This window comes from Syngnathus acus, chromosome 19 (assembly GCF_901709675.1).
Source record: "Syngnathus acus chromosome 19, fSynAcu1.2, whole genome shotgun sequence".
Lineage (NCBI taxonomy): Eukaryota > Metazoa > Chordata > Actinopteri > Syngnathiformes > Syngnathidae > Syngnathus > Syngnathus acus.
Genome location: NC_051103.1, coordinates 5,252,044 through 5,270,734, shown reverse-complemented (window position 1 = coordinate 5,270,734; position 18,691 = coordinate 5,252,044). Strand labels below are relative to the sequence as shown.

At 44.8% G+C, this 18,691-nt stretch overlaps 1 protein-coding gene across 4 annotated transcripts in view; it reads left to right on the top strand.

The window, feature by feature from the left end:
* fbxl15 (F-box and leucine-rich repeat protein 15) overlaps window positions 1-18,691 on the top strand; it is a 74,049-nt gene that overhangs the window by 40,398 nt on the left and 14,960 nt on the right. For all 4 annotated transcript variants that reach the window (XM_037279181.1, XM_037279183.1, XM_037279182.1 and 1 more), the window contains exon 14: window positions 2,137-2,227. The gene's annotated coding sequence lies outside the window, so the exon portion shown is untranslated. The remainder of the gene's footprint in view (window positions 1-2,136; window positions 2,228-18,691) is intronic.

The window sequence follows — 18,691 nt, the reverse complement described above, 5'->3', positions numbered from 1 at the left end:
TTTTGAGAGCACACAACAGTGAGATTGTGAATATTAAAAGAAAAGAAAAAAAAAAAAAGAATGGCGCCTCCCTTTGTGAATTTAATCCTTCCCCACCCCTTTTGGAGTTCGTCATCAATATTCTCTCGTTCGTCATTGACGCTGGCAGCAAAATTCTTCGATGGATGTTCTCCTTTTGTCACTGCCAGTGAGTGCCTGGAATGGAGTTTTAAATGAGAACAATTCCCACTCACTTTTTTTTTATTTTTTTTTATGGACTCTAGTCACATGTCACTTTAATGATGGAGAACTTTTCAATTTACCCCACGTGGCTCTTCGCCACTATCCAGCCATTAAATAGGTCAGGGATGAATGTGCATGGTTTACCCTCGTCTCCATGAAACAGATGGGGGGGAGCCACCGTCGCCTTGATAAAACCCGCCGACGCATAATCAATAAGAATTTTAAAAAAAAAAAAGAAAAAAAACATTAGGCTTGATGTGCCCCATGAAATTTTCCCGTAAGTGCGATGGAGACATCGCAGGTAGCCAGTGAACCCGTTAAACGCGGGTCGTAGGCGGACGGCCACCTTCCGCCTCGTCGCTGACCCGCGTCGGACTCGAGCGTGGGTCGACGACACCGGCAGAACCCCGTGACGGGGACGCCGCCAAAGCAGTGTCAGCGTGTGTCGAAAACACGCCTATTACGGCGCGATTAGCGTGACAAACAGGCGGCGGTGTAATTTGATTAGTGCTTGTCCATAACAGAAGGGCCTGTGTTTTAAAATATGCTCTGTTGGACCATTAGGGGGCGCTACTAGGGTTGACCAATTCATCGGTTTCGGGTTTAGCAATTTTTCCAACATCTCTAGCAGTTATTTTATAATAAGACTAGTGACTATAATTCCTGTTTAGGAACAGAGTTGACGATGCAATAGATGACACCAAAGTACTACTTTTATATTGGACAGTTATTCTAGAGAGCACAAAACCAGTCAATAACAAAGGCTATGTTCCAAAAAATTGTTTTTTGTAATCTTGCTGGAAATTCTTTGTACATGTGCCTAATGTCTCATTTCAGTGACACTGCCCCCTAGTGGATCGGCATTCATATTACAAAGAAACAAACTCATTGCCAACTTCTCAAAAAAAAAAAAAAGTTCTGTACCTGATTTTATAGGGTTGAGTCCCTGGTTCAAACCTTAATTCAGTTTTTGACTAACAGATCATTTTGCCATAAAAATGTTAATGCACAGGGAGACGCTGACCTCCCTTTAGGCGTCACCTGAGGTGAGGGCGTTTGCAGTTGCTCAATGGCGCCGATGCTAAACACAATATTGTCTCGCCTTTGTCTGCATTGATATCAAAATGAAGTTCTCGGAGGCCCACGCTGATCAATCACGGCGGGCCTCCAGCTGTTCTCCACTCTTTGGCCCGACTTCAACAGCCGGCCTTACAAATTGTCCCTGTATGGCGTCGAACGAGAACTCCCGCCCCACCCCCCCCCCCCGCCCATCCCAGACGCATGCCTCCTTGCCGCCTTCTGCTCGCCGCTATCAGATGGCCCGCTTTGCATTGTCGCACGGCTAACCAGGATTCGCTCTAGCTTGGACGCGCGCCGGCTTTTATGCTGGGCTCCGCCATGGCCGGCGTCCAAAAGTGCTCAGTGCACTTTGCCGTCAAATGGGATTATTATGCTGAACTGCTAACATCCTAGTTAGGCCTCTCTCCCTACTAAACCAGGATGATGAGAATGGCCCAATCAAAAATTTAAATTCTATTCATTACATACACAACAGATTTTTTTTGTTGAAAAATGTAATGCTATTTTTTTATGATTGCTGAACCGGAAGCAAAAAAAAAACCCCTTCCAATCATTTCAAAAATGCTCCAAAATTAATCAAAGATTTGTGGTGAGCGCTTGATTGGGGTCAACGGCACCGCAGTGTACGAAGGCAATGCCGAGTCCCGCCGTGATTTATTACCAGGCCAGCCGCACGTATTATTATGAAATGAGTTTATTAGTTTCAGAGCGAGTGTGACAAGCTCCATCGAACGACACCAACGCCTAATTTACTTTCCAAGGGCTGCAATAGTGAATAATTACAACTCATGATGTTGCAGTATTAAAGTATTTCTTTTTTTTTTTGTCTCGCAGCATTTGTTATCACGGAAAAATGTCAACTCAGCAATATCGCTGTTCCCAACTTCAGTCACGAGATTAGCCACATGAGGAAAAATGGCCAGCGGTAAGTGAGCGTGTCTTTGTTCTAGTTAGCAGACATTTTTTGGGATGGTATGAATGTGACAAGCAGCTAATTGATTAGTTTGAGTTCGTAATGAGAGTAAACTAGCGATAGAATTGAGATTTGCCGATTAGACGTGGCTACTACCGCTTAAGAAGCAAAGTAGGCGTAAGAACGCGACACCGCATTGTCGACTTTCACTTCTTTTCTCATTTGAGCACAAATTGAAAGTGCCTGTTTGAAATGACAGCGGCATTAGTAGGATAAATATTCCATTTTTAGCCGCTAACACGGCTGGCATTAAAGATCTTTCTCCTCCTCCTTTCCGAAACAAAAGCGCGATCAACATCCAAGGCCTGCTGCTTGTCAGCCGTATATATATAAAGATAAATGATATGATTCGGAATCCTACTTAATGACGCACTTTTAATTTTCCAAACACGGCCATTTTCTGGCTTGTGAATCAAGTGGAAGGAGCTAATTATGGACGGGGAAAAAAATGCTCATTTTCAGGGATAATGGAAGAGAAATGCTGTAGATTAATGGTGCTATTTATCTTTTTTAAATTTCTATTCCCCCCCTCCCCCCTCCCGGTGATGGCGGCCCTGCTCCCCAAGGAAAATATTCATAAAATGGAATTGAAGTGTAATAGGTTAGCACCACTTCTTCTTAAATTGAATTTTGCACCATACAATTTTGGTTTTATTCACCCCCTCCCTTCCGCCACTATATCTAAAATAGAAAAGGATCATGCATCTTTGTCATGACATATGCTCTATTCTCATTTCAAATTATTTAAAAATACTAAAAAAAAAAAAAGCATGTCCTACTGTCTGCTGACAACACCAGCAAGTGTCAGCCATGTGTTTCCATTAGGGACCGTCCAGGGGTTTGTTCGCTCTATTATTTTCCATTTCAGTCTTTTATCTTGATTTAACGTGAGCCTTCCTGAACATTTCCGCCGTCCCTCCTCCCTCCATCGCCGGTCAGTTCCCCTTTTAGGCGGTCAGAAATGCTGTGGTGGCGTAGGCGGGGGGCTCTCGGGGGACGCCGTGTAGATCGGTTCAAGGTGGAAGAACTATCTTTAGACGTGCAGCGTGTTTGGAAATTAAAAAAAGGACAAAGTACAAGTATAGTGTCAAACTTTTTAGATTGCAAGTTGTTGTCACAGTAACGATTAGGAAAGTGTGGAAATGATTTATTTTTTAAAAAGTGAGTTGGTGAATATAAGGAATAAACAAACTGTTAAAAAATATGGAAATAAAAAATATATAAAATACATACTTCTAGGTATTTTGTTGTCTAGTAGTATTTGTTTAGTTACAAATTGTGCTTGATACACATAAAAAACGGTTCTAAATTTCAAATTGAAAATTCATAAAATGCAAAATCAATATCCAATTTTTCAAAAATTATTTTCAAAGAAAAATATGCTTAATTCTAAAAGACATTTTTACTCCATCTAAAAAAAACAAGGGCTGTCAGAGATTTTACAAAGATGAAATTATATTTATCATGAAAATAAAAAATACATCTGATTGCACATTGCTCAATTTAAGAAATTACGCCTGCTTTGAATATTCTGATGCAGATATTTAGCGCCACAAGACTTCTAATGAGTCACAGATAATTTGCAGAATAAATTACACTTACATAAATCACATTCAAGCTTTTCAAGAATTTTTTGGTTGGTGTCTCGTGTTCACGTATGACTCAATAGAGACAGAAATAAGATTGCGCTGTTCTCTCACTAAGAACATAAAGAAGCCCGTCAGTCTCTAGTCGCGTGTTATTACTTAACCTCTGAGAAATTGGGATGTTCCGCTCTCCACTCAGTTCGGAACTGATGGCCTTTTCTTCGGACACGCCGTAAATGTATCATTTCTTGGCCGGCATCCCCTCAAGGGTTGTCCCCATTTTTTTTCCTCTTTTTCTTCCCTGCTTCAGATTCCTATTTAGAAATTCTATGAGCTGCAAACCTTAAAGAATATATAACACAGGGAGGCTCTCCCGATCCTGACCTGTTTCTGCCGAGTGCAGAAGATGATAGGCTGTCAGGCCCCCAGCGAGAAAAGGCCCCCCAGAATGAGGCGAGCTATCCTTTAAATTGCCAGGGTGATAGTTGCAGATAATACCACAAATAAATCAGACGACGGTGGCGGAATATTTCATTTGCTATCCATATTGCTTATGGGCAAAGGGGGGGGGGGGCAGCATTTTTTTTTTCCTTTTACCCCTGTGGAATTGTAGCACTTGAAATGCTGATTTTCAACGTGTGAAGACAAAGTGCATGCGAGCTGCCAGCCTGCCAGATAAATCCAAAACGCGCAGACAATTACCGCTTGTAATCTAGCTCCATTTTTTTTTTCCTGTCAGGCCTTCAAACTAACAGATACGGAACCTCAGAATTGTGAGGCAGGCGGACAATAATGCTGTCCTGTAAAATTAGTTGTCATACTGACCCAATGGCATTCATGAACTTTTTTAACTCAGGATATTAAGTTCCCACCAAATTCTCTCCTGAGCATCTCCCACCGCCCCAATATTTTATTGATAAGTTGTTTTGGTGGCACGTCGGGGTCCTTTAGCCGCACGGCCGTACATTATGTTAGCGAGATGACACCTCAGACCTCCCACCACCCGCGGGTCCCCCATCCACCACGGCACTTTTAATCATGATTTCACCGCGTTCATCCTCCCCAGACCTCTCATATGCGCGCTCATTTCTCCTTTGCCCATTTTCGGCTAATTTCACCGCCATCTGCCCCGAGCATCTGTCGGCCAGGGGCGGAAGAAAAAGAGAGAGAGGTTGGGGGGGTAGAGAAAATGTAGCTTTCATTCTTCTTGTAACTTTCTTCTCAAGTCCCCGCCCCTCTCCAAAACCTTTTAAGTCTAATTCTACATGTAAACCGCAGGCTTTTTTCCTCCTCCCCCTGGACACACACGAAAGGGGGAGGTAGGGGGGTGAAGGTGGTGGTGCTGGGGTGGGTCATATCCTTTCCATGTCCAACCGCTTAGTCAATAAGCACTGTCAACAGGAGTGCACAAAAGATCAGAAAGTGCAATTGTAATTTTTGGACAATGGCGGCCTGCTAACCAACCCCCTCCCCCCCCCCTTTCCAAAATCATTTGAAAGGGTAGCGGATTACGGACATTCTTCAACAGGGCCGCAGTTGCCGCGGAGCGCTCCACACGGCCCTCGGAAGAGGGCCCGCCCCCTCCCTCTCCCCCTCCCCATCTTTGTGTCGGCCGTGTTTGACCGACACAGAACCCGTCATAATCTTCCCCCGCGGGGACCCGCGCCGTTTGTTTGGCAGCCTCTACAAATACATTGAATCCCTCTCCTCCCTTCGCCTTGTCTGCGCCGCTGTAGCCTTTTGGCCGGCGTCTAATTAATGCTTTTCATCGCCACTTCCTGTTCATTGTTGGAGCTGCTGCCTCCCACCGGCTTTAATCCCAGATTTAAAGCGGTCGAGTCGGCCTCCCTCTGTTTGAGTGGCTATATAGGGATTAAAATAGCAGATGATGACTTTTGTACATATTCATTGCTTTACAGACGCTCGAACCTGACACCCTTAGTTTGCATTGTCATTTTTTTACAATGTTAGCTAGATACACAGTAAATCCCATCACCATTCACATATTTTTATTTCGAACCTAACTATCTACTATTAGCTGAAAAATCACTTTTATGGTTGTGATGTGTATTTTGGTACTCTTTGTTAGCTGTACAGTGAAGCCCCGACAATTCGTGCCTTTACTGGTATTTTTTTTTTTTCCAAAGGCCCATGAGCAATCGAAAGCACAAGCAGTACTTCGGTAGGTCTAGAATGCGTTTTGAATAATTGTTTGTCTTGTTTTCTGATAAAAATAAATAAATAGCTTGGCTATTAGTTGACTCGGAACTAAACCAGCGAGCTTCACAGCACGACCCGATAAAATTAGCCACTTCCTCGTTCTTGTTTAGAACTTTGTTAGTGTTTTGTCACGCTCGGTGCTTTTTACTGTATAGCTTTCATGTAAAGGAAGGCCGTTTGCGTTAATGGCACGCGCCAAGCGCATCTCCATAAGGACTGATCTACGGCCACCGTGGCCAACTATAGCAGCTATTTAGGGCCCCTCCCTCTGCGAAGGCGCCGTAATTGGTTCGCCTGGCGTGTTCCCTCCCCCGGCGGGCTCCACGGGGAGCGCTGCGATGATAACTCGCCGCATTATACGCGCTAACTTTTTGAGAACGGCTAACGCGCTCTCGTCTTTATTGCGCCGCCGCCTAATGGCCATCTCCGAATGCCGCCTCTGGCAAATAAATAGAAGCTGACACAGTAATTTACTCAAATCTTCTCTGCTGTTTTTTTCACCCTCGTCTCCCCTCCTGAGATTTAGCCTCCCCGGAACAACAATTATTCGGAAACGTGCAAGCTTTGTGCCTGCGGGGTTGCGGAAGGAACATAAAATCTTGGTGAAAATTAAAATATTTAAAGCTTTTAGGAACGCTTGCTTGGCGAAAAAACATAAAAGCTTAGCTCTCTTCCTCCACAAATTAACCTTTCTCTAATAGGGGCAATGGCTCTCATTTAGAGAGAGGAAGCGCAATTCCCTACAGTCTCGGAATTTTGTCATCACGACGAACATAGAAGCAACGTGGAGCCTTTACGATTGAACACAATCCGTTCCAAGATGCCAATTTGATTGGATCTTTATTGCACTATTTTCAAACTGTTTTTTTTTTCTTTTTGGTCTCAAGGGATAATTATTTCTCACTTTCCGACCACCTACCAACAGACAAAGCAGCTGTACCTACTTACACCTGTGAGCGCTGTCCCAAGACTTTTGCACATCGCCCTGTATTTTAAACCTAATCTGCAATTTCAAATTTAGAGTCAGCACTACAAATGTGGATCGTATATTCTCTTAATGCTTGCATGGTATTTTTCCATCCATTTCGTATGGCCCTCAGAGGGCTATTTTCTAAAAACTGGAATGGATTTGGATTCGGGCCCCCAAAATGCACCCAAAAATGTCCCAGACTGCCGACTATTGCACTGCTGGCCCACTTTGTTGATGGGCTTCAGTCTGTCTAACATAAATACTCCCTCGCAGACCCACAAATGAGAATTGCCCCCATGGGATCCAATGAGTCTATCATACTTTGGCTAAACATAGACTGGGAATTAGTTGACTGGATAATCAATTTGACGGAGTGCCTCGCAGCAAGGGGGTGAGTGAAACACACAGACGTGAACCAAAAAAAAAAAAAAAAGCAACTCGTAGTTTCGACCGGAATAAAACAGGTTGTGGACTAAAGCCGATCGGCGCCAACGAGACAAACAGCGTAGAATATTTCTTTGTGTGTGTTTTGTAAGCAGCCAAGTAGGTCAATGCGGAGCACCTCCGAAGCAAAATGACTTGGGAATAATTACTTACTATAAACTCCCGCCTCTCCGGGGAGCAATTTGCTGGGCCCAGATGGCCACCAAAATAGGATTTAGGTGCCACGCGCCGCTCACAAAGGGATAATCAATTACTCAAATATCAATCGTGGCGCAAATGGCGGAGAAGGTGTCTTGGAGGAGGACATTTGAAAGCTGATGTTGCTTCATCATTTTGCCCGTCACGTTTGAGAGGGTCAATGTGATTAAAAAGTCATTGCTATTTTTAATTATTTCCGTGCGATTTGAGTGTAACTTATCATGATTATGATGTCATCTTTAAAATATTTTCACTTTCTTAAACTTTATAGTCATTGCATGAAGTCTAACAAGCAATACGAAGCAATTAAATGCGACCATTCGGAAACTGGTTAAAAAAAAAAATAAGGCAGAAATATTTAAGTACGGCCACGATAGATAACATCGCCTACTTTTTTGTGTTTTTAGCCTTAACATGAATTTGATCCAAATTGTAATATTGATCTAAGACATTAGCCACATTAGTTTCCATGCAAAGAGGAAAAAATAATGCTCTAAAAAAATCTTGCCTAATGAAAACAAATGATAATGTTAATGAGTTGTCCAAACATAACAAATGGAAAGAATTACCGCCTCCAAAGCATGCTTGCGTCATTAACGAATGATAAAAAGGAAACAATGTCGGAAAATAACTGGGGGGGGGGGGGCTTTGGGTCATTATTGATTCAATATTTATGTGTAGTCAAGTGCAGCATTTTGTTATTATTCATTGAGCACTTGAAATAGGACTAACTAGCGAAAGATTATCCAGTGTGGGAGGTCAAAATAAAAACAGTTGGAATGTGATTAGTTCCTTCCGTTTTGCTCTTTTTGTCCGTCTCTAACACCCCGAGCAACTTTTAATCCATTTTGCGGAAGCCTTGCTGGGGAACTCCGGGATTATGTGTCGAGGCCAGTTTTTACCTCGCTCTCTCTCTCTCTCTCTCTCCCCCTCTCTCCCTCCCCCCATGACAACGACCTTGTCTGCGTAACGCTACTGTTAGCCCTTGGCCCTGAGCGCTGTCAACACACACTCAATCTCACACACCACACACACACACTGCCTGTAACTACACAGCCGTCGTTGCCACCACTATCTCAATTTGTATTTCATCTCAGAGTTGACGGAGAAGTAGGGAGGATTTGTCTTGATCGTCCACTCTCCCTCGAGGAGGTAAATCTTGGGACTCCATGACGGGTTAGCCTTAACTACACGTAACGTATGATTCATGTTACTGTACAAACACACACACACACACACACACAAAGCAATAAAGGTCATACTTGGCCAAGCCTGAGGATTTTCCCGGGAGTCGGCCGTATTTCACTGTCATCGGTGTCACGTTTCGGTCTCCCCGTATTTTACGCCATTTGTGGAGTTGACATTAGATTTATTTGTTTCCGTAATCTTGGAGATTGGTCGTAGCAGTGAATGTCTACGCTCAGTTTCAAGACTACATTTATACTATTTAGAGGTGTAGTTGACATGAAAACCAGAGAGGTGTCTATGAAACGGGAAAGTCCGTAGCTCTTCATTTCCAGTGACAGGGGCAAGGTTAGCAAAGTGGACCGGCCATAGCAGTATTCACGTGTATTCTTTAGTATCGAATGTATGTTTACCGTTTACAAGTTATTGCCACTCGTCGCTAAATTTCACTCTCAAAATAATAGCTGAACACAAACGGTGAAGCAACACAGGTCGACAAATAATATAGCAAAACTCATAGGCATATATCCTGTAATCTCTTGCTGCAGTTTTATTATTCATGATGAAAATATCCAAATTTGTCTCACGAGTATGAAATCTGTTGACTGTGTTTCCTTGGCCAGCTTCCGGTTGCACTCTGGCACACGCCCTTAGCGCTGATGATGCATCGTAATGGCCGAGCACGTAGTGGCCAACTTGGACTGCCAAAAGTTGCAAATATAAGAAAAAAAAAACGATGCGGCCTCTTAAATCACCCTGTAATCGGCCCTCTGTGCACGAGCCTCCACGCATTTTGGACGCCCGTCCCGGACAGCAGAATGCTCCGGATGACCCCAGCTGCACCCCCGATGTGCCATCCTCCCCCCCCACCGCGCCAAATTTCTCCTCCGTAAAAACACAAAGGAGTTAATGATTGCCTTTGTTTTGTTGCAAAACAAATGACAACAACAAATCCATCAAACTTAGCAGCGGCGAGAACATCAGCACTTTTTTGTCCAGCTCACCAGAGGCCTCAAATGCATATATTGCCCCCCCCCCACCCCACCCGGTAGTCCCTCCGAGGCCGTGGCCAACTTGATAAATGGCCCGACCTGAGTTCCCTGAAAGGGGGGGGGGCGACACTAAGCTACTTCATCCGAGCAGTATCACTCTTTATTTGCATAGGGGGGAAAAAACCAAAATTCAAATGTGGCTGACTTTTAAGGGAAAACGATCAAATATTTCCACAGTCACTTCTCAATGTATTAAAACCCATCACGACGGCTCCGACGACAAAAAAAAAAACGCTAATGAGACCCGAAACACAAACGTCTTTGGTTGCGTTGTGGCAAACGTCACGTGTGCCCACCGCAGGCAGTTAACCGCTCAAGAGCAACATGATGCATGCAAGTATGTCATGTACGTAATCATATTTATCACACAACACTTATGGCAGAAAGCTATTAATTTACCCCTCCTTCCTCCTCCCTGGCCGCCTCGCGACACTTGAACATAATGCATCACCTGCCTTCTCGTAAATGACTATTCCTGCATTGACGGAGCGTTATTTTCCCCCAACTTTCCCGGCGACGGGTAAATGGCCTCCGATGGAAATTTCGCCGGGGAAGAATTAAGCCAAAGTGCGTCTTGCGTGTTTAATGGGAAAAATAATTGCACGTCAGGTGAAACAAAGCACACGAGGACGGACGCAATTACTCAACTTGCTGTTTATTTCATTCTCCCAAACAACGCTCAACCTTTTTGCTATTTTAACACTTGAAATGATCTTCAACATTTGATGGAAATGACCGTAAGGCGACGTCACGTAATAGCGGCCGTGCACCTTCCCCTTCTTCTGCGCTAGTTTTAATTAAAACGCCTTGTCAAAAACGACAATTTAGGCTAAATGGATGCTACGCGCGGCGCTATTAATATGCCGTCGCTGACAACGCTGTTAATTAGCCTGACAAGTTGCTATCACGCACATACACACACATCATTATTAACGTTCAAACGACTTTTTGATACGTTCGCTAACTTCCAGGTTACACTTTTTTTTTTTTTTTATTGAAATAATAAGCCCATTTGGTTTGGCAGTGAGCTCTGCACTTGTCCGGGTTCATGCGTTTGCCGCTGTGACAGCGTAGCCATCTTCATTGTCTTTGTCCTTACTTTGGGCCAAGAGGTGATAAATAAAGCGCCGCTTGTCCTCTTCCACTGAGTAATGTCCGGCGTTTCGGTCCGGGCTTGATACAATGACTTATATCCCGATTCTAGGGGAGTGGACATTTCAATTTTTTCTCTAATGTAGACGTTTTATGACACGGTTGCGTGTGATTCCACCTCACTGGTCTGTACATTCACAGATCTGTACTCGTTTTGCTCTTAATATAACTGCTGGCTCAAACTATTTTTTTTTTTTTTTTGTTGAAGAAAAAAAAATAAAAATGAGCGCCGCATGTTGAGTTTGAGATTTACAACCAATTTTCCGAGGAGAACGAACCACACGCTTTCTTTCACGGGGCGTGTATGTTAATTGTCATAGTTTACGAGTGTTTGTCCACATTGTTATCCTTTGTTTTATGGGAGCGAAGCACGTGCGAGCTGAAAGTCAAAGTCAATATGATGAGGTATTAGCCCCGGCAGCCATCTCGCTCACGCGTGTCAAGGTCGGGTCACCGCGGGCGGCATCGTCTCTCTCCTGGCGGCTGCGTCTTCCCGCCGTGAGCTTGGGGAGCGCGCGCATTATTTGTGCTCACCTCATCACTGCTCAGATGGGCTGTGCAGGGCTAGTAGGAATAGCCTCTTTAACCTTCCAAATGATAATTGTGGGCAAAAACAATAAGCTTGTAACACAGCCGCCAACATGCTAGGCCAAAACAAAACATGGAATAAAAACGAGCATAAAAATGCCAATGAGATTGCGAATGCATAAAAAAAAATTCTGAGCTGACACAGCTATCCTGCCCGTCCGATGCGAAGTAGAAACAATCCCAATCTTAAAAGAAAGGATTGAGGGCAATGCAGGTCATTACTCGCTCACACATTTGTGCTATTTCCTGGTTTCGATGATGAGTCACAACCCACATGCTTAATGTACTTGTACTCAAAGGGCAGCCATGTTGTTTACTCCGGGGCGAGCCAAGGAGGGAAAGGGATGGGATGCATTTGTCCCAAGGTGAGCAGCGCGCTCCCTGACGTTAAATAAACACTCGCAGACCTCTGGCTAGCGCAACCTCGGTCGCAGCGAAATGCCATTGGCGTGTCCAGATGATGGAGCGCTATTGTTATCTGTCGCCCCTGCACTCTGCTGAGGCCAGCCGGGAGGTCGCGATAGGCTCGCCCACTCCCACTAGCTTCCACCTCGGCGCCAAATAAAAACCTGCAGACTTTTTTTTTTCTTCCCCTCGCAACATTTGATCTGGAGCAAGGGCGGAGGAGAAAAATCAACCAATGTGAGGCAGCGGCTAAGACTGCACGCTACACTAAGCGGCCACGTGTATTTCTGCGGATGAGCCAATCGATAGCATTTTGACAAGACTTGTTGGAACATGCCTCTTTATTTGACGCCGTAGCTTCCCGTCGGACGGAGCGCATTCATCAAGCTGTCACCCGATGGAGATTGTTCTTTAGTGGTGCGCTTGATAGAGGGCGACCATTATGACGCCTGTCGATTGTTTGCCGAGGTATCGACAGAGCGCGCAACAGCCCTAGCTTAGCCCTTAAAGGCCCGAGACTAACATAAAGTGTTTCTCAGTGATTATTTCCCCCACTTGCAAAGTTTTGTCCAACATGGCTTTCGGATTTATTCCCTCGTGAATACAAGCAGCACATAATTTATGACCGCCTCGAGTCTTGATGACAGATTATTAAAAGTAGAATTAATTTTTTTTTTTTTTTAGCTGTGGGATATCTCTGGTGGGAATTGTTGGAAGGGTCTCCTGCGAGGTCTCTGTCGCTAATAGAAGTTTCAGGGCTGGAAGACTAATGATTTGAATCTGGCGTGGCGTGAGAGGTGAACCTCCCCGTCGGAGAGCTCGGTTGGATTGTTTAGCAGAGGAAATATCGTGTTTTTGTCGGACAGGAAGTGGCTTCTGTTCAAGCCACGCATAAACGTGAGGAGGCGACGGAGGGAGACGTGTCGCTAGCGTTCACCTGATGGCCGTCGGGCGCGCGTGCTCCCAGCATGCCTCGGCGGCGGCGTGCACCAGAGGGGAGTCGCAGCGCAGCTGAGAGCCTCGGCTTAATCTTATGCATCATTAAGCACTCAGCGGCAAGCCGGTGCTGTTCATATACATCATCCACGCTTAATAAACATAATGATGACATAAGATGTAATTCTAGATGAATTTTCATTTCATAGGGAAATGGAGAATTCCCCGTTGAAAGGAAGAGAGAGAGCGAGAGGGGAGTGGAGTTCGGAGCAAATTATCTGGGAAGTACGAAGTAAACGATCTTTTGCTCCACATTTCCTAACTGGATGAAGGTGACGAAAAATGGGCGTTTTATTTCATTCCGAATGATGAGAAGTGATTGACAGGCAAGCCTGCTAAATATGCTTACGGCATCTTCCCAAACTATTTCAAAAGTCCACGTTTGATGCTAATTTTAGGCCTTAGCATGTTAGCAGCTGGTGAATTGCACGTCATTATAGACATAATCCACCTCGAGTAAGTAAACCCCGCGTGCATGCAAAGTGACGAATGGATCGGAGTACAATGTGGACTAATGGAGCCGTGGAGCTAATTAGGCCGAGTAGAGGCGAGCTGTGCTTAAATGTAAATGGATTGAAGCCGAGAGAATGATGAGCTCCTTGCCCGCAATCAATAGCAAAGCAAACAGAATCTATGGGAGCGCCAGGAAGAACTCAGGCGGAGGGGGTGGGGGTGGGGGCATATTATCTATTACAGGAGTCAGGTAAACGCTTGGCGGACACTACATTAGGTACTTCAGGATTTTAAAAAAAATGGTAAAAAGTGAAATTCTGGATTAAATCCCATCCATGAAATAAAATACAATCATAAAATTGAACTGACAAAAATGACAATAAGATATTCAAAAGTTCCAGCATTTGAATTGAAAGCAATAAAGAGCAAGAGCGCCAGGCAGCCTTCCGCCGTTGATCCACGTCTTTGCTCAGCCATTGGTGACGTGCTGGATGTAAACACTGATTACAGGCAGGAAACCAAGCCCTCACTTTGTCCTCCCGTGTCAGGGCGCAACTCGGCGATCGTCCTCATCGTTTGTCGACTCCTTTCCACCTGAGCACACAGTTAGCTCGGCTTTACGGCCGTCATTTAGATAGCGACTAGCTTCCTTTTTTCCCTCCGCTTTTTGACTGATGTGGGAGCCCGGGAGGCACAATGTGCAACATCCTGGTGGTCTCACTAGATGCTAGGGATTCTCAACTGGTGGGTCGTGGCCCAAGAGTGGGCCGTGTAAGCAGAAGTAGTTATCATAAAAATATCATTTTCATGTTTTAAAATGATGCTGTTTAAGAAAACATGGCCTTTATTGTCCCTCATTTTTTGATCGCGTATTAGCACCGCTGCCAGTAAATGCTAAAAGGAAGTAGCATAGGGAGCTACACGAGCAGAATACACAAATAAGTCATTTGTCTGTATGGTAAAGAATGCAGCGAGCATCTCCATGTGTTACTTCTTATATTTTGCATTATTCATCATACCTGCAAAGTTCACAATGGCCCCGATACCTTCCACCGGCGGAAATTGCGACAAACTGCTCAATTCCAACGACGACCAATCCGCACCGCCCGGCATTTTTCTTACTTTGCGTGAGAAAAATGAAGTGTCAACATTTAATGATAGATATTTGCATTGCGATACAAATGGCGTCCTTGGCCCTAAACATAAGATATAGATCCATTTTATAATGAATTCAGATAAAGCATCCTTTTTTGCATTTTTTTCTTTTTTTTGGGGGGGAGTTGCAGCGGCGGCGCCAGTGACCCTGACGCAATCGACTGAATGATCAAGACATCCGTCATCTATCATTTTCTGACATTTTCTAGATGTTGCTTAGGTGTGCACCCCCCCCCCCCCTTTCCTCCTGCAATATACGTGCAACTTCTGCAAGTTGTCTCACTTCATTGTTTGGCGAGAAAAGCGATCGGAGAGAGCGAGGGGCAAAAAGACATTAGAGATGATGTGCTAGCCGCATGTGGTCCAGGCCAAGTATTTATAGCCCCGCTGGAATCTCGCTGTGCGCCGCTGATAGCAGAGATAATGGCGGCGAATGGGACTCGGCGAGCTGTTCTAATGACGCCTCCAACGAGACAAAGCGAGCAGCGAGGATAAATAAATAAATGTTAGCGCCGTTTTTTTTTCTTCCTCTGTTTTGATGAGGTCACTTAGAAACTGGGGGGAGGGACGAAAAACACATGCGAATAAAATTAGTACTTATTTATTTTCGGATAAAAATCGTGCTTGAACGCACTTGTAAGCAAGGCTTCATTACACAAGAATGTTCAAAAAAATTGGCCTTACTTGTGAGAATGATTGTTGAGCACACACAGCATTATGTACAGAAATCTAGTCCAACTACGACCTTCCTAAATGAGTCGACGAGTTGAGTGGGCCATCAGTAAAACCTCGGGGTCCTGTTTCCTCACTATTGGGGGTGAGCGGGCGTCTGGCGACCGGCAAACAGCCCCGTCAGCACCGGCCACGAGTGCTCCGTTTTATGGGCGACGGCGGCGTCCCGCGTTAACACCGATGTCACCATTTTAGAGCTCTTGTGTTTTAGCACCAGTCTGCTAATTGAAACGACAACGGCCATAACAATGACATTGTTAGCCAAACGGCCCGTTCTAGACTCACGTCTGGCTCCAGTCAAGGACGTACGATGGGGGCAACCTTGGGATTTAAGACACAGTGGGGGGCCTTGAGACTTTTTTTTTTTTTTTTTTTTTACAGAGCCAGCCTGCGTATTTGGTACCTGGGACTAAACTGACTTAATCGACCGCTTAATACCACCACTGTCACGTCACAATAAAAAAATCAATACTATGGGAAAAAGAATGCAATGTAACTGTGCCACCTGAAGCTATTTTGCTTCAACAAACAAAATTAATCTATTTAACATGCTAACCACACACCCAAAATCAAGTTAGGTGAGCGTCTTTGTCATTTATACCGCTTGTTTACACATTGCGGCGTCCTCAAACATGGCCGCCACCGCCCATGTTAACAAGATACATAAACAAGAGCAGCTGTCGCTATCGCCGTCACCGTGCCCCAAACTGCCTTTTGCCATCAATTAACGCTCGCACGTAGTTTCCCCACTCGCGATTCGATAATAGTAATGCATATGGCGGGCATAATGGAAAAATAAATAGCCGACGTGATTTATCATCTAAGTCTGAGAGACAAAAGAAAAGAGAGAGCCAGATTGGAGCCCGAGGACTCAATCCACCTCAACATATGCCGCCACCGGTCGTCAGGCCGCCGAGCGTCTCGGAGCCTCGTTCCCGTTGATATTTATCGAAAAACATTTGACTTTATGAGCGGCATAGTTAATGAGCGCCTATCGACGGCGTCACGCCGGCAGATGACGCCATAATTCTACGCGTAAGCATCGTGCCGGTGCGCACGCCGGCTCGTAATGTTGGACGCTAATTGGGATCGACTCTCATTTTTCTCCGTCAATCCCAGCCTGCTCGTTCCGCTGCCAGCAAAGTTTGATCACGATTGACATTTATTCCCCACTTACGGTTCGAATCATTTTTCATACGAGCTGTATTTTTCCATTCTCCAATTTGACAAGATGAAAAAGGTACAAATATCATACCCATGCATTTTCTTCCTTATCCACCTTGCGACTAAATGTCGTTCATAGATTTCACCGAAACCAGATGTTCTGTTGCTACTTAACACTAGTGGTCCATCGGTTTTGTCCGAGTGATTAAACCCCCCTTTGCCCCCCCCTCCCACATCGAAGGTGTGTTAGATGCATTCTACTGATTGTCTCCCAGCGAGGAAAAATCCATCTGGGAGCATCCTGCGGCTGCGGGGCCTTTTTATTGACATATCAGATGGGACATTGGAGGAGAAATTGGCCTCATTTGTTTCTCATGTCACCTTAATGGCAGATCTCTTTCAAGGGGGGGGGGCGAGAATTGACGGGACTTGTGGTCTCGGTGAGCAAACAGTCAAACCTGTTTTATCGGTTTCCTCTCGCTTGAACGTGGCCAAGGAGATGCTTGTTGCTTACAAAAACAAACTCTTCATCACGAATAGTCGTACCTTAAGATAGCTTCTTCTTTACGAAATTGAATCATTTTGTCGTTTTTTGGGCTAGTCGACAAGTCACGTCTTGGTTTATTTTCCCGCTTTCTGCTGCATTGAGCGAATCTCTTCAAGTTTCTGCGGACTTGAACCGGTGTCAAGTTGGCACAGATGGCAGCATAATTAGCATTGATTCTGGCAGGCGCACCGGACGGGCCCAAGGTCTAGATGGCCGTGACGACCAACTAACCTCCCCACCTCTTGATGGGCTACCGCCGGGACAGATAGAAGCTCAGGAAAGAAGGAAGCGGAAAGCTGAATATGCAATTCCAAATAAATAATACAAATATCCTCATTCTATGATACTATTATGAACAGGTTAGCCGCAACAATTTGACGCTGGTCAGGTGTCAGCGTTCATTATAGTATTTGGCTGGGGGGATTTGCATAATGCAAGAGGCATCAAATGAAATTTGCATAATTTCTTTGATTACACTTGTTATTAAATGTGAGTGACATTGATTTACAAAATGGCCTCATATAAGGTTAATGGCGGATGTCACCTCTCTCTTTTCTCAATTAGCATGAAGCATTGTTTGGTCTGTCATATATTTGCCATGTCCTTAACCGTCACCTCTGCTCGGCTTTTCTTTTAGCAGCGAGAGAAAAAACGAGAGGGGGGGGGGGGGGATCCTCTAATTATGAAAGGCAGTGGAGTCATTCCGACAGTATGAACGGCCATAACATTGGTGCGGCCGGACCCATTTAAGCACATTCAGGTGGGCCGCTATTGATAGGTGGCTAAGTGTCGTTTGTCATGTGGGGGGGGGCGAGTCAGCCGAGTGCAATGACGCTCAATCAAAGCTGCTTTACACTTATAAGAGCACGCTGTTGTTCTGCGGGAAAAGAAGCCATTTCCAAACAGCCTTTGGAAGCGTCGGCAGAAGGGCTTCAATCTCTTTTCCCATTTCATCCTGATGCTTCTGCCTTTTATTACTCGGCGACAGCAATGTTACCCGAGGTAACAAAAAGGAAGGAGCGCACATTGCGGAGATATTATCTGAGGTTTGCAGCCATTTCCAGCGGCGTAATGCGTTCTTCCGTTCAAGCAATGATCAGGTAGTGTCGGGATGAATGGGAGCTGTTCAGCACCATTACAGCCCCGGCATTATTACATTATCGCTGCTCTTTAGCGGGAGATTGGCTGTGTGACCGCGTTCTGAATACACTCATCCCGCTCTCGCCGGCCTCAATTGCAGATTGGCTCATTGACTTCAATGATAAAATGTAAAAATTGCCAGTGGGAAAAGGGAAGAGAACGTGGATTGCTTAGGTTACTGCCTTGGATGCTGAAAGGCTTCCATCTTCTGGAGGGAGAGTTCTGCTCCAGTTTCGGGCAAAAATGTTTATTTTGGTTGGGGGGTTTTTTTTTGGTGGCAAAAGTAACCAAAAATCTTTTTTTGTGGGTCCCCTAATTCGGGACTGTAAAAAGTAGCTGCAATTAAGCATCACTCTCTAATTGTGTGATGCATCAAGCCATCAAGTGTGTCCTAAAAGAAAAAATCCCCTTATTAGGTGTATGCCGGTT